This window comes from Monodon monoceros, unplaced genomic scaffold (assembly GCF_005190385.1).
Source record: "Monodon monoceros isolate NGI ecotype Baffin Bay Population unplaced genomic scaffold, NGI_Narwhal_1 Super_Scaffold_5, whole genome shotgun sequence".
In the NCBI taxonomy this organism is placed as follows: domain Eukaryota; kingdom Metazoa; phylum Chordata; class Mammalia; order Artiodactyla; family Monodontidae; genus Monodon; species Monodon monoceros.
The window spans coordinates 12,405,882-12,422,213 of record NW_021703782.1 but is presented as its reverse complement, the minus strand read 5'-3'; the positions used below and the strand labels follow the sequence as shown (position 1 = coordinate 12,422,213).

General features: G+C 43.5%; 1 pseudogene; it reads left to right on the top strand.

Annotated features, from left to right (window-relative positions):
- Nucleotides 1-271: 271 nt before the first annotated feature.
- LOC114883964 lies at nt 272-11,781 on the top strand (annotated as a pseudogene).
- Nucleotides 11,782-16,332: the final 4,551 nt, after the last annotated feature.

Genomic DNA, 16,332 nt, shown 5'->3' with positions numbered 1-16,332 from the left:
ATCACAAGGCAAACTGCAAGACTTGGCTTTGCAAGTTCCTCACCAGGAAGAGAAACCAAGCACCGGGGGCCATACCTGTCGGTTGAAACTTGGAAATTTCTTCCTGGAGAGCAAGGCGCCAAGACAAGGGACTGAGGAGTCATTCCAGGGGTCAGTCCTAACAAGAGCCAAGGGATGAGATAAGAGATGTTGCGCCTGTTATACTGACCACAAAACAAAACAGACCAAAAGACTGGAAGGCAAATTGTTTCCGGTGGTCTGATCACGGAAGATGGTGGAAGCTGAGTTCTTCATCACTCAGGCAAGGTTTTCATGGCTTCACCCCTTCTGGTCTTTCAAGAAGCCAGAGGGGGTGTTTGTCAGTGTGAATGAACTAGGGCAGGTCCTCACACTGGAAGTTGATTAAAGTTGGCCCATTGTCTGTCTCAGACCGTGAAGATTTGGGGCCTGAAATCTGTTCTCTCTCCCTCTTAGTTTCCTGTCATCTGCTGATTTAATAAACACACCATCACTGTCCTCATCTAAGTCATGCAAATGTTTAGCAGAGCAGGCCAAGGACAAATAGTTCTATGCCACAGTATAAAGTCCTCCCTTCAGGTGACAACCATCTATTAAACACAACTCTGTGAGGTAAACCATCCAAGTGCTTATTAATCTATCTAACGATTCCAATATTTAGCTTACATTTCTCCATCTTGTCCATAAGGTTCTAATGAGAGACACTGTCAAACGCCTTGCTGAAGTGTGATTTATATGTCTTGCAATTCTCTGTCCCAAAAGCAGAATGAAGGTTAGACTGGCATGATTTATTCTGAGTGAACCTGTACTGACTCTTGGTGGTCACTGCTGTCCTTTCAAAGTATGTCCACAAAGCATTTCTGTTAAAACCCACTTTGAAATTGCTCTCAAGATGATCATCAAGTCTATTTGGTTTTTAGTTTGTAGAACGTTTTTTCTTCCCTTTCTTGAAAACTGGGAAAACATTCAATCCTCTCCAACCTCCCGAGACTTCTCTCATTCTTCGTAGTTGTTCAGAAAGTATCCATAGCATTTCAGCTTTCATTATTTCTACAAGACCCTGGTGGTATAATTTGTGCAGATCTGGAGACCTGAACTTTCTGAGAGCAATGGGGTGTATAATAACCAACCCTGGTTTCCCTCTTGAAATGTTTGCATTACCTCTTCTAATATGAAGATCAATCTTCTTGAGATAAGCTAGGAGGAAAAAAATAAACTGGACCCAAGTAGTTCTATTTCTATCCATGATCAATTAATAGCAACCTCTGTCCCAAGCATGAAGACTTACTTATCTTTTTCTTGATATACTCTTTAAGACGCTTTTTTGTTGTTGTTATCATTGGCACTTAACAGAGCTAAAACCCAGAAATATGCTTATACAGTATTTATAGGTGTCTGATATCATGCTATTTTTTTTCCTATAATGGTGGAAATTCCAGAGCCACCCAATCATCGTGAGGCCTAGCTCTGTTTAGCTCCTGATTTTGGAGGTCTGAAAGATCCTAACCCCGTGCAGAACAAGTACAGTTTTTTTTACAGTTATGGCCATCATTTGCTTAAGCTAATGTGGGTGAGTCTCCTTTCTTTATAATAACCAAACAAGCCTAACCAGAACCATTCATCCATCCAATGAAGTTTTGGAGAGCTACTATGTACCAGGGACACCTGACACTGCCCAAGAGTAAGAGCCCTCTCTTCTCCTTGTTTTGGCATTTTTCCTCTTAACAATCCCCTGATTCAGGATCTGATTACCCTTAATCTCCTCATCATCTTATACAATATTACCTGCCTTCCATTTTACATAGTTTGCTGTCTCCTGTCTAGGAGACCTGTGTCCTTTCATGTGTGTCTAATATTCTATTTCTGAGCTGCCCTGTGTGGTCACCACTAGTCACATGTGGCTATCTAAATTTAAATACTTAAAGTAGCACAAAATTTAAAATCTAGTTCCTCAGTCACACTAGTGACATTTCCAGTGCTCAATAACCATGTGGCTGGTGGCTTCCATATCAGACACTGCAGATACAGAATATATCCCTGATCATAAAAGCTCTCTTGGACAATGCTGGTCTAGCTATTCCTCAAGCCCTTTGAAGTTCTTCTCAAGCAGCAAGGCTGGATGCATTCGACAGAGTTGGCACTTACTGACTGTCCTTGTCCGGAGAGCTTTATGGCAGTGGACTCCTGTGGCTGCCCCTTTAAGGAACCACAGTTTGCCAATGAATGTGAGTGAATATTTCCCAGATCCCATTGAGGGTCACTGTAATGATCATGCCCCACAAAATGCTGGCACTTGCAGACACTCAAAACGTTTGCTTGAATGAGGAAATGAACGAAGAGTGGTCTCTTCAGTCCCTGAAACGTGTTCTTGAAAAAGTCAAAGAAAGGTACCCTGGCGCCAGGAAGGAAGGAAAGAAAGAAAAGAAAGAGAGCGAGAGAGAAAGAAAGAAGAGAGGAAAGAAAGAAAAAGAAAGGAAGAAAGATTCCACAGGTACCTACCGAATCTCTCTCCTCCATCTTTACTTCTCTGCCTCCGGGTCAGAGAGAGACTTAGAGGTGGGCTGGGATGCGGGTGCCAGAGGAAGGAAGTAGGGAGGGAAGGAAGGAAGTAAAAGAAAGGAGCATCACATAAGAGGGAAAGAGTCACAGCGTTTTAAAATGCGAAAGGATCTAGGGTCCGTTTAGCCTAGCTCCTCACGTCACCAATGAAATATGGACATTTCATTTGGCATTTAATACAAATCTGCTGAAAAAAAAAAATGAAGCAATTGAGGTCAAAAGACATAGGTTGAGCGAAGTGTCTAGAGTTACAAAGCTAGTGAGTGTCGGAGCAGGGGCTAGAAGCCAGCCCACCTATCCCGTGATTTCCCACCGCAGGCTCGGACCACCCCTCCCCCAGCCCCAGGGAGAACAGCAAGGAGGGGAATGCGGGCTGGGAAGCAAGCCAGGGGGAAGGAGAGAAAGTAAATTTGTGTATCAGCTGTCAGCCTCCCTTGTGATTTTCTTTCTTTAAGCAGAAAAAAGTTTCCTGACCACGTCACCTACTCAGTCTGAACCTCGTGGCTTCCCCATCCCCAGGGCGAGCTCTCAGCAGGGACCTTGCCTAGACTGTACAATGCCACCACTAGCTGGTGACCCCGAGCGAGGTACTGGTTGACTAACTTACTCAGGTTGCACTTAGTTTAGTTCATCACTTGTCCCTCATAATCTTGGTCCAGATCCAAACTGATTTCTGAAGCAGCTTGGCGTTCCTAAAATTTCACCTACGCTAGAGCAGAAACACACTTTGAAACAGAATTTGATGAGGAGTTTAAATAGAATATTCGAGTGACTTTATCAAAGCACCTCCCCTGTTGATCCTAGATAATTAAGACCTGGAGCAGGTTTTCAAAAATGTTTCACATTCCCTTTACTTCTCATCTCTAGAAAACTCTCCAGGTCAAGAACTTTGGAATCTTGAGTATAGAGTTGGAGGTCATACAGATCTGATTTCTAGTGAAAGCTGTCACACAGTTGTTACCACACGGAGGGAACTTATTCTCTCAGTTCCAACTTAGATCGTAATAGGAGTGTATGAGCACTGGGGAAGAAGGTCCTTATTATTCTGTGGGACCACACTGCCTGGGAAACATCACGTGGTCAACACATGTTGATTACATGTGTGGCTCTGGGTGACAAGACCCAGGTTTGAACCCTGGCACCCTTGCTTTGCAGCAGTATGACCTTGAGGCAAGTCCCTTGATTTCTTTCTATCTTAGTTTTCTTGTCTGTGTTATAGGGTTCTCATTGTGTCCCCAGAGTAATGAGGACAAATTGAGGTCATGTGTGTAGAAGGCTTAGCACAGAAACCTGGCACTTGATCAACATTAGCTATCATTATTATTTCCTACTGTCGTACAATCTCTTTATGTACATTTCATTGTCCTTGGGGGCACCAAGCAAGCTGGTTGCAAGCTCTAAGTCAGAAACATCTGCCAAGTGGCAGAATTCACACCACACTTGCGATAAACGTCCTAACTCCTCCACAGCTTCAGCTGGGCCAAGTGAGGTGAGCGTTGGGTTTTATGGGCCTGACGAAGACGTTTGAAATATTGTAGGAGACTGTCAAAGAATACTTAGACCCACTCCAAAAGAGGGCCGTTCTTAATTTTCATCTTTCCTGCAAGTCAGAAAGATATATACTCTCCAAATAATGGCAGTTTCCTCGTCCTGAAGTTATGGCAGCTTGGTGATACAATAAACAGCACCCTGTCATAAGGACCGCATAAAACATGGTCTGACATTTCTTTAAAAGTAGAAAGAAACATGACTGCAGCAGATGACCTTTCCTCCGAGGGCACAGCTGTTTTGTGTGGTTAGAGGGACCCGTGGTTTCATACTTAGGGGCTACGATATATGACTGGCTTTTCACAAAGTGTTTCCATGAGAAATTACAGTACGTTCTAAAGGAGAGTGCCAATTCTACTGCATTCACATTAGGTAGGAGGACTTTTTCCTCCTCTCTTGATGTCTTCCAAATGACACTGTGCTGAATACTTGTGATTAGAAACTTCTTTAGTGTTTGAAGCATTAAGCGGTATCAAGGTTACCGAGGCATCTTCTATTTCCTGGGAAATTTAACTGATGGGCCTTTTGTGGGGTTGCTGGGTCGGCATCTTTGAGGACTCAGCATTTATGAGAAGTCACTCCAAACGCAGTGCTTCCATGGGTGAGCACTGAGCATCTCCGGGAAAATTTTCAATAGTCACCTTGTTAACAGATAGTAGGTAATTTCCATTTTCTTGAAAAATGTTTGTTCCTCCTATAGAATGTTATTTGTGTAATGGCTTAAAATGGTGATGAAAAAGGAAAACGATGGGTCTAAAGTTTCTAATTGTATATGTGTTATGTTGGCGAGACTGGATGTTTTCCTTCTTTGCTTCTTTTCCAAATTATCTTAACATGTTTTACTTACTTCCTAATGAAATTAAAAAGAAAGCTTATATCTTCATTTAGTTTTCGACTGAGTTTCCCCTAGGCATCCATGGTTACTGCAAACAATCCCATTAAAGCGCCGGACACACTGCCACCTCCCCAAACTCTATTCTCTAAATTAGAATAGTAAGTCCTTGGAGAGGGGAGTTTGGCAGCCTTTCTGCAGGATTGGGTGGGGGGGGTGGATTAGATGCTAATTACTGACGGCCGTGGTGCCAATAGAAAAATGTGCTCCAATTGCTTGTCTCCAAAACCCTGCTACTGACCTGCCAACAGCAGGGCATTGAGTGCACGTCCCAGTATGATGGGAGATTTGTTCTGATTTATCTCTGCTCTCTCACCTTGTCCCCTGTGTGTCCAAACCTGGGACTATGCAAAAGTGGCTGGCTTGGTTTAGAAGTACAAGCTGAGACGCTGAAACAGTTGACTTATTGGTAATTAGACCACACTGGTATTGAACCCGTGACCTCAGCCTCATTAGAGCTGCGTTCGGGCCAACTGAATTGACCAGAAACAGATTCAAAACAGTGAGTGATAGAGGTCTTTGGTGCAGGGTCAAAGGCCTATTTACACTACCCAGTATCGTAAGTGGCTTCTTACTCTAGCATGTTAAAGGAGCAGCGGCTGAGAAGAATGGCCATGTGGATGGGTCACAGCTCTCTGCTTCATATATGTGGATTGTAAAGCACAGCTACTCTGGCCAACTCCTACCTGACTTTAACTGGATCTCCATGTAATTCAAGGGTTAATAAAGGGAGCAACAAGTGTTTTAACAGGACTTTTTTTTTTTTTTTCTCTTTCACTTGCTAATGGCTAATAGTAACAAAAACACTAGGAGTAAAGCCCATTACTTTAGGAATGATTTGCTTTGAATGACACTCTGGTTTAAAGCTATCCATGGCTAATCATTATTTTCACTCTTTGTTTTCAAGGAAGTCTAAAAACAGATGCCTAGTGTTCATTTTGTGTAGAAAAGGAATCAGTTTCTCAGTGGTAGAGCAGGATACGTGGAAAAGGCAGGACACAGAATGAGGAGAGTCACTCTGTGCTAAATCAATGAAATGGAACAGAAATCGACTCAAAATAACAGAACTTTTTTTTTAGGTGATAAGACTGGCATTTCAACTCAGTGAGAAGAGAAAGGATTACCTAATAATGGCTAGCCATTTAATAAAGGTAGATTTCTCCTTCAGACCACACCCAAAGTAAAGACTTTCCAGTGAAAACAAAACTTTATAGTTCTAAAAGATAATGAAGTAATTAAAAAATAACAATCTTGGAAAGCCTTTCTAACAATGCATGAAAATATAAAAACTATAAAGAAAAATATGAAATAATTTGACTCCATAAAAATTTATCATGAAAACTTAGGTATACCAGATACTAAATATATTAAAAGGCAAACTGGGAGACATTATTTTTGGTCCTTATGGAAGAGTTAATCACAAGATATTTGTGGTGCTTATGGAATACTTAATAATAAAGCATTTAGAAACCGACAAGAAAAAGAGGAATGAATTCAAAGACACAGAAGAAATGAACATCACTTTACATAAGAAGAAGTGTAAATGGCCAGTAAACCCATGAAAAATATTTTTAGCCTCCCTGGTAAATGTCAAAAATTGCACATTTTAAACAAATGAAAGTTAATTTTTCTTCCAAAAAATCAGCAAAGATGAAAGTAAAAATGCTGGCTGTGCTGCAGGGAAATTAGTACTTTTTTATACTACTTGTGGCTGTTCAAGCGCTCTAACTTACTTAGAGGGACATTTGGTACAACAGAAGCAAACCTTTAAAATTTGACATGCGCTATGACCCCAAAATTCTACTTGTAAGAACCAATCCAAAAGAAATAATCATGGTTACATGCAAAGATTTTGCTATTAGAATGTTGATCAAAGCATTTGTATGATAACTAAAAATTGGAAACAGCTTAAATCTCCAACAACGGGGAATCCATTAAATATATCATGGTGTGTGGTGTATGATGGAACTTTATGTAACCTTAACATGTTGTAGAAAAAAATTACATTTCATGTCATGGAATAAAATTCACTATTATCTTGTTCAGAAAAAATGTAAAAGTTGTAATATTATAAATTATATGTTATATATGCGTAGGGAAAGATGGTAGAATAATATATATCATACATGTCAAAATGTTAAAATACTTTTCTTTAGGCATGGGAATTATGGATGATTTTAAAATGTCTCTTTTTATCAGATTTTTTTCTTTTAGAGTGAATATGTGTTACTTGGAGAACAAAAGATAAAGTACATATATTTTTTCAAATATCATAGATAGCACAGTTTCATCGTGCAGATTAAGTGGCATAATACATAAGAAAGTCCCTAACACAGGATTAGAAAGATGAGGGGGCCTTGGTACCTAGGATTTGAATTTGAATCTAAAAAGTTACCACGTGGTCTGGAAACTTGTAGCACTCTGGATTAAAGAAGATTGACTCACCTAGTTGGTGGATTGTCTGAGTGCCAACTCACTCTCTCTTCCTTTTGTTTTGTAGTTTGACTTTCGATTTTAATGGCTCATACATCTCTCCATAAGATGTCAGGCAAGGTATGGTCAACTAATCTATGACAAAGGAGGCAAGGATATACAATGGAGAAAAGACAGTCCCTTCAAAAGTGGTGCTGGGAAAACTGGACAGTTACATGTAAAAGAATGAAATTAGAACACTCCCTAACACCATACACAAAAATAAACTCAAAATGGATTCGAGACCTAAATGTAAGACTGGTCACTATAAAACTCTTAGAGGAAAACATAGGAAGAACACTCTTTGACATAAATCACAGCAAGATCTTTTTTGATCCGCCTCCTAGAGTAATGGAAATAAAAACAAAAACAAACAAATGGGACCTAATGAAACTTAAAAGCTTTTGCACAGCAAAGGAAACTATAAACAAGACGAAAAGACAGCCCTCAGAATGGGAGAAAATATTTGCAAATGAATCATCGGACAAAGGATTAATCTCCAAAACATACAAACCACTCATGCAGCTCGATATTAAAAAAACAAACAACCCAATCAAAAAATGGGCAGAAGACCTAAATAGACGTTTTTCCAAGACATACAGATGGCCAAGAGGCACATGAAAAGCTGCTCAACATCACTAGTTATTAGAGAAATGCAAATCAAAACTACAATGAGGTATCACCTCACACGGGTTAGAATGGGCATCATCAGAAAATCTACAAGCAACAAATGCTGAAGAGGGTGTGGAGAAAAGGGAACCCTCTTGCACTGTTGGTGGGAATGTAAATTGATACAGCCACTATGGAGAACAGTATGGAGGTTCCTTAAAAAACTAAAAATAGAACTACCATATGATCCAGCAATCCCACTACTGGGCATATACCCTGAGAAAACCATAATTTAAAAAGACACATGCACCCCAATGTTCACTGCAGCACTATTTACATAGCTAGGTCATGGAAGCAACCTAAATGCCCATTGACGGATGGATAAAGGAGATGTGGTACATACATACAATGGAATATTACTCAGCCATAAAAAGGAATGAAATTGGGTCATTTGTACAGACGTGGATGGACCTAGAGACTGTCATACAGAGTGAAGTAAGTTAGAAAGAGAAAAACAAATGTCGTATACTAATGCATATATGTGGAATCTAGAAAAATGGTACAGGTGAACCGGTTTGCAAGGCAGAAATAGAGTCACACATGTAAAGAACAAACGTATGGACACCAAGGGGGGAAAGCGGGGGTGGGGGGATGGTGGGATGAGTTGGGAGATTGGGATTGACATATATATACTAATATGTATAAAATAGATAACTAATAAGAACCTGCTCTATAAAATAATTTAAAAAATTAAAAAAAAAAAGATGTCAGGCAAGGAACAGAGAGAAAAATAAATTCCGGCCTGTCATTTTCAGATGACCCTGATCTCATTCATCTTCTTCACTGTACCGTGAAGCACACTACAGCGTGATGCCCCTTCTATGAGGCGAGCTGGGGGGGAGCCTTCCTTCTCAAGATTCCTGGATTCAGCAGCAACCGTTGTATGATCTATTATGTGACACAGAAGTAGAAATTATGCACATGCAACCAAAACGTCAAAGTGGAGCACAAGGATTGGTTATGGAACCCCAGGATGTTTCGGATGACAGGAATAAGTGCTTGTGCACTGGGAGGCTCTGGCTGGAGGATAGCTTTGGAGTTGTCTTGGAGGCTGGTTACCTGTCGGCATCCTGGATTCACATCTGGGGCCATGGGAAATGAAAAGAAAAGAATGGGAATGGAAAAGGGTGCTTTGTACAACACATCCTTTTAAGATTTGGGGTATAACATACCATTTCTTTGGGATCATTGTGGTAGACCTTATCACTAAGGGGTGTGTGTGTGTGTGTGTGTGTGTTTCTGCGCACTCACAGGGCGCAATGCTTGTGGTTGGTGGTTCTTATAAGTGGGCATTAAAAATTAGAAGATAATTTTTCCTTATGTCAGTGCAATATGGTGTTGGTGCATTGCTGGTATCTGAAGGACACAATGGCAGTCCTTTTTTGCTGACAGTAAAGGGGCAGAGAAAGAGAGGATGGTAGAAAGAGTATGGAAGTGGAGACCATGCTGTGATTGTCAGGGCTTTTTGTGTGTGTGCATTGTAAACTCCCCACCTAACCCCGAGGTTGCAAGACGTAATTTGGGGAAACTTGTTAGGGGGGTTGGCTGTTCCATGACAGCAAGCAGGGTGGAAAAACTCAGCAATATATGGATTGCTACCATAAATGTAACGTCCCTTTAAACCCAGAGCTTAATTGCCCTGGGAATACATGTGTTACATAGACAAGTGCTCTTTTCTATGATTAATTCAGCTGGCTAGAGCTTGGTACTAATGAGACCAAGGCCAAGGCTATTGGCTCTATCCTCAAAGGAGCTGTTAGCATCTCATGGCTCCAAAACCGAGGTGACACCCTTCACCCTTGCACACAGGGTGTGGGTGAGGGAGTATGATGTCTGACTCCACTTTCAACGCTTTTCCAACACCCCTGCTGTCCGCGCTAACACAATGCCTCTGCTCTGAGTGCACTGGCAGTTGGAATGTGGTAAGATGACAATCTAATCAATGACATTGTCTCCAGAGCCTCACTGCACTTAAAAAGTAGAGGCTGCCTGCATTAGAGACAGCATAGGCTGCTCTGTTAGTCCTGCCACCAACTGACTTTCACAGACAAATACAGCTTGAAAGGAAGCAAGCCCAGGATACCCTGTTGCCTAAGAGTCTGACTAGGATCTTGCAAAAAACAAGCCTCCATTCTTTCTCCACTTTCTAAGGAGTAGTTGGCAATCTCCAGCATGTACATTTGGAAAGGAATCGAGTTGGATGTTCTACCTGCGTCCCCTGGATTCTCTGCCTTGAAGAGTCCCATCACCTTAGCCCAAAGCCCTTTGTTCTGTGCCCCGTCGTGCAGGGCTTGTTTTCATTACCTCCACACCGTCCCTGTATTTATCAGGATTGTTCGAGTTGCAAGTAATTGAAACTCAACTCAAAGCCGCTCTTTTCGTGCATTCACATACCTGGGAAGGGCGCTAGGTTTGTTCACAGAATCTAAAGAATAGCTGCCGTGATCAGAGTCTGAGAAACTGGAACGGGAACATGGTCCCCCCAGAGACCTCGCCCTCTCTCCCTTCCCCCTTTCCTTGTCTTGGCTTCATCTTGCAGAAAGCTTTTCTCCACGTGGTGGCCAGAATTCCCCAACGCACATCCTCCTAGCTTAGCAAAAACCGAGGACCACTACCTTCTCCAGAATCTTTACGATAATCGAAGAAAACGGCTTTCCTATGTCTCAAAGATTGCTTTCTGAGGATTAAAGCACTGACATCGGCCAGGTCTACGTCCCGTGTCCACTCCTGCAGCTGGTGTGTTAGGGAAGCAGAAGGCAGAGGCCGGAAGCGGCGACGCCGGCTGCGTGGTGCTGAGCGCCGAGCTGGCTGAGGCGTCGCTGGATGACGTGGAAACGCTGCTGTCCGACGGCGACGGCGCGCTCGGGCGCAGCGAGACTGTGGCGTCCTGCGCGCCGAGCCTTCTGAGGGCGCTGCAGGCGGGCGAGCGTCTTGGCTTCCTCACCAACAACAGCAGCGAGACCCTCGAGGCCTGTGCCGCGGAGCTGCGGCGCCTGGGCTTCGGCCGCCCTGCGGCCCTGGCAGCAGCCGCAAGGTCCTCGGCCTGGCCTACTGCACCGCGCTCCACCTGCTGCAGCGCCGGGCCGGCACGCCGGGCCCAAGGCCTACATGCTGGGCAGCGCAGCCCTGGGCTCGGAGCTGGAGGCCGAGGGCGTGGGGCCCGAGCCGCTGCAGGGTGAACCTCCCCGGTGCCTGGCTGTACACGCCGCCTGAGCCCAAGGTGTGTGCCGTTGAGATGGGCTTCTACCAGCCCTTCAGCTCCATGAAGCTCCCCAAGGCCGTACGCTTCCTGCAGCAGCCATGCCGCCTGCTCGTGAGCACCGACCTGGACCAGTGGCTCCCACTTGAGAATAGCCGCTTCCTCGCGGGTACCGGCTGGGCTGTCTCGTCCGAGCCATGGAGACACCACCCAGCACCAAGCCCGGCCGCTTCATCCGCCACTGCGGTTTCCAGGAGTGTGGCATCCAGCGGGAGTGCACCGTCATGGTAGGTGGTTGCCTGGACACAGACATCCTTCTGGGCGTCACTTGTGGTCTGCAGACCATCCTGACTCTCATTGGGAAGTCTCCACTCTAGGGGATGTGATAAAAGATTAAAAAAAAAATGAATGGGAAACGTGCTAAGAATAATAGTTACTGCAGTTCTCCTTAATCTTCCCTAAAGCTTAATTGGTTTGCTTAGAGCCCAACGCAACAGTGGGCTCTTCTGAAGAAGCCCAGAGTAATACAAATGCGCATCAGAGAAAAGAAGTCTCTTTCTGATCATTTGGAATTTCCTTTTTATATTGTCATAAGAATATCATTTAGGTTCTTCTTTAATAGATAAGGAAACGGATTCACAGATAATTGAAGTGAATTGCCCAAGACAGATTGCCCAATTGGTTGAATAACTGGGCAAAAAGCTCAAATCTCGAACACCCAGGTTTATTGTTTTTTCCTGTGTTAGCCTACCTTCAACAGATTTGTTATCAAACTCATCACTGGCTTTGATGGTGGGAAGTTCAAGCAATGAGTGAAGGTCCTCCTTGATGGTCTTCAAATCCCATTGCTAGGGCAGCCTCTTCTCTTGTCTCCAGGTCAGTAGGCATATCTGCTCTTAGGGGTTAATGGAATAGGTGGGTCCAGTCAGCTGCAGACCTGGGACTCAAAGAATAAATCCAGGCCTCCTTGTCTTGGTCATGTGGGCTTTCTGGAGCCTGTGTCACAGCATCTGATCAGAAGGAAAGGAAGAGAGAGATCAAAATTCAAACCCGGTCTGGGATTCCACTTCTACTCAAGACGTAGAAAACCCCAAGAGAACACTGCTTCTGCCCTAACAATGAGAAAAAGCTGGGTAGCCTCTAAAATCATAACTTCTTTTTCAGCCCATGAGAGAGCTGAGGTCACAAGGCAACCCCAACGGAATTGCAGGGTAGGAAGGGTAGTAAGGCACTTCCAGGAGACGGGCACAGAGGAACTGCTGTGCTTTTTGCAGAGCATGGGACGAAGAGGTAATGGGCAGAAGCAACTCCCATTTTAGCCAATTTTTAGAGGCCAAGTGTGGGCTGATGTTAATTGTTAGTTACTTGGCCGTTGACAGTGTGTTGGGCACTGAGCAGAGGAGGGGCTGTTCCGAAGTGGTCAGCCTGATCTTGGCTCTCTTTCTTCTGGAGTACTGGAAGATGGGTGTATTGGTTATCTATTGCTGCGTAACACATTATCCCTTTAAGCGGCTTAAAACATCAAACATTTATCATCTCGAAGTTTCTGTGAGTCAGGAATCCTGGTGCAGCTTAGCTGGGGACCTCTGACTCGGGGTCTGTCAGAAGGCTGCTGTGAAGCTGTCGGTCATGGCTGTGGTCATCAAGGCTTGCCTGGGGAAGGCTCTGCGTCCAAGCTCATGTCCATGGCTGTTGGCAGGGCTCGGGTCCCCACTGGCTGCTGCCACAGGCACAAGTTCCCTGTCACATGGTCTCTATTCGGCAATTCTCAACATGGCAGCTCACCTCCCTCAGAATGAGTGGGTAAATGAGAGAGCCAGAGCGGATGCCACAGGCTTTTTGTCACCTCATCTCAGAAGTGACATCCCATCATTTCTGCTGTATTCCGTTCATTAGAAGTGAGTCACTAGGGCCATTAAAGGGGAGGAAACTGCACAAGGACGTGAATACCAGGAGGCGGGGATCATTGGTGGCCATCTTAGTGGCTGCCTACCACACAGGGACCCAAAGTTAACTATTATACCCATAGGGCAGGAGGTAGTAAGTAGGTGTGAGGGGTGTTATGTGCCAAGTTTTGCAAGTCCTGGAGCCTTGACAAGAAAGTTGGGTCTGGAAGGCAACAAGGATTTGAGACTCAGTTGGGTTAGGGTGGAAGGACACCAAGTCTTAAGAATGATCAAAGAAGGAAGAAAACAAAAACACGTGCCCAATGTTTTTGTTGTGTCATTAAATTCTTGAAACACAGCCATGCAAAAGGTATTAGCCCCATTTTACAGATGAAGAAATTAAGGCCCAGAGATGTTAGCTCTCTTTCTCATGATTACACACGTATTGTGGTGATGGTTGCACAACCCTGTAAATATACTAAACGGTCATTGAATTGTATACTTAAAATAGATACATTCTAGGATGTGTAAATTATATTTCTGTAAGTTTTTTTTTTTTTTTTAAAGACCACACAGGTAGTATGTGGTAGAATGGGAAATTTCAGACCTAACTGTTTTAGACTCTGTATTAGTTTGCTGGGGCTGCCATAACAAAATACCACAGACTGGGTATTAAACAATAGGTGTTTATCTTCTCACGGATGTGGAGGTTAGAAGTCTGAGATCAAGGTGTTGGCAGGTTTGGTTTCTTCTGAGGCCTCTCTCCTTGGCTTGTAGACGGCTGCCTTCTCCTGCGGCTGTTTTAACACCGGCTCTCCTCTGTCCATACACATCCCTGGTGTCTCCTTGTGTGTCCAAATCCCCTCTTCTTAGAGAGTCACATGTCCAAATTGGATTAAGACCCACCTTAATCATCTCATTTTAATTTAATCACTTCTTTAGAGACTTTATCTCCAAATATGGTTATAGCCTAAGCTACTGGGTATTATGACTTCAACATGTGAATTTTGGGGAATATAATTCAGCCCATAACAGACTCCAAAGCTTATGTTCTTTTTTTTCTTTTTTTTTTTTTGCGGTATGTGGGCCTCTCACTGTTGTGGCCTCTCCCGTTGCGGAGCATAGGCTCCGGACGCGCAGGCTCAGCGGCCATGGCTCACGGGCCCAGCTGCTGCGCGGCATGTGTGATCTTCCCTGACCGGGGCACGAACCCGTGTCCCCTGCATCGGCAGGCGGACTCTCAACCACTGCGCCACCAGGGAAGCCCGCTTATGTTCTTTTGTATACACTTTTCAGACAATAGAAATCTACTGTTGTATTTGTTAATGAAATCTGCTGATAAATGTTATCCTGGCTTTATTAATATAATATTTGTTTTATTCGGGTAGAACAGTAATGGAAAAATTCTAATTCATACAGATAAGTATTTGCAAATGGTAACAGTTTTAAATGAGCTCATACTGCAATCTCTAGATACTCTTCAAACAAATTGATTCAAAGCCCAAAAGAGGAATAGTTGGATTCTTTAAAAAAAAAAAAAAAAAAAAGTTGAATGACTACCAATATTTAACATCTGTTAATATCATTTATCACAAAGAGATGTTAAATAAAAAGCATCCAAAATGTAGAATAAATGCTGAGACTGTTTGTAATGTGCTGTTATCACATGTCTTGTCATCTCTTTACTGGTTACTATACAATTTATCACACACTGGGAGAGCTCATCCTCCCAGCAGATGTGCGTGAGCCTGGCCCGACTTGCCCTGCGCCGGCCAACGCATGCAAAAGGAACATTCGTGCACAATCGTACATGAGGAGATGCACATGGGCCTAGGTTTCGTAAAAAGTCCAGGCACACAAGTTAACTTATTGGTGTCCTGATGTGTTAACATTTAATATTGAGGCACTTGACAGTGTATTTTACTGTTTTCTTAGGTAAAAGTAATTTTTAAAGATACTTGAATCAAACATCTGTGGGACTCCAGTGAAACCTAGCATTTAGGTATGCAGTTTGAAACTACCTGAAATATATACTGAGGGTCTCACGCCTCCAGGGGACCCGTCGGTTTAGAAAGACAGACCCCTGGCCCCTGGGCTTGTACCAGCTGCATCAGAGCATAAACTGGAGAATGGGAGACCCACTGAGGGAAAAACCAGGTATGTGCTTGAAACAAAAATTCCAGCACAATTTGAACTAAACACTCCATTCCTGGTTTAAAGAGTGACTTGAGAATCCCCATTATCTCCTCTCCAGATCAATGACAAACCTTAGCATTCCTCAGGAAGAATCGAATGTCACTTAAAACTGCCTTTTTGTCTGCTTCCTCCCTCAATTAGAAGGCTTTGTAGGGCTGAGACCAAATGAGTCCATAAAAGGGCTTATTTACCGTTTGGCGCTCAGCTGAAGCCAGACTCACACTTTCTCCCTGGTTCTCATTTATTCTCTCGCCACACTCCTCTTTCCCATCTTTAAACCAATTAGGGGAACTGCAGATTTGGTTCATGTGCCACAAAAGCTGTTTGCTTTTTTTTTTTTTTTGAGTATTGAGTTGTTCAGTCAACAAGGAGCGGCCAGCCAAGATCCCTTTATCTCAAAGATAAACAAAGGCAGCTAATGAGGGAGGTGGGAGGACTGGAGGAAGGAGAGGGACATTCTGGAAGCTTTAGTAATTTTTTGAAGGAGATAACATGATCTCACGCAGGCTGAAGTTTCTGCACTGGTTCAGCGAAGAGTCTCGAGATCACGCAGGGCTTATCCACTGGATGGCAACAGAGAGCCGTCTATGCCTTTGTCCCGGCTCCTGGCTGAACTTCACCTCCATGCTGCTGAAGTTTAAAATCGCCTCTCTTTATTGCATGGAACAATACCAAGAACTTTGCTTAAGAGCTGTCTGATTGTTGGCTGTTTAGACCCTACCTTCTCAACCTTTGCCCTTATCCTATATCTTCAAGGCCAACTGTATTTTTCCTTATAAGGAGCAGAGATTTGGGTATATACTGTCACTCATGTTTTAGCCTCTGGGGAAAACTGCCAAGCAACATTTTCCCCTTTCTCTTTTATGTGAGAGGGTTTGCTGCTCTTTGAAAGT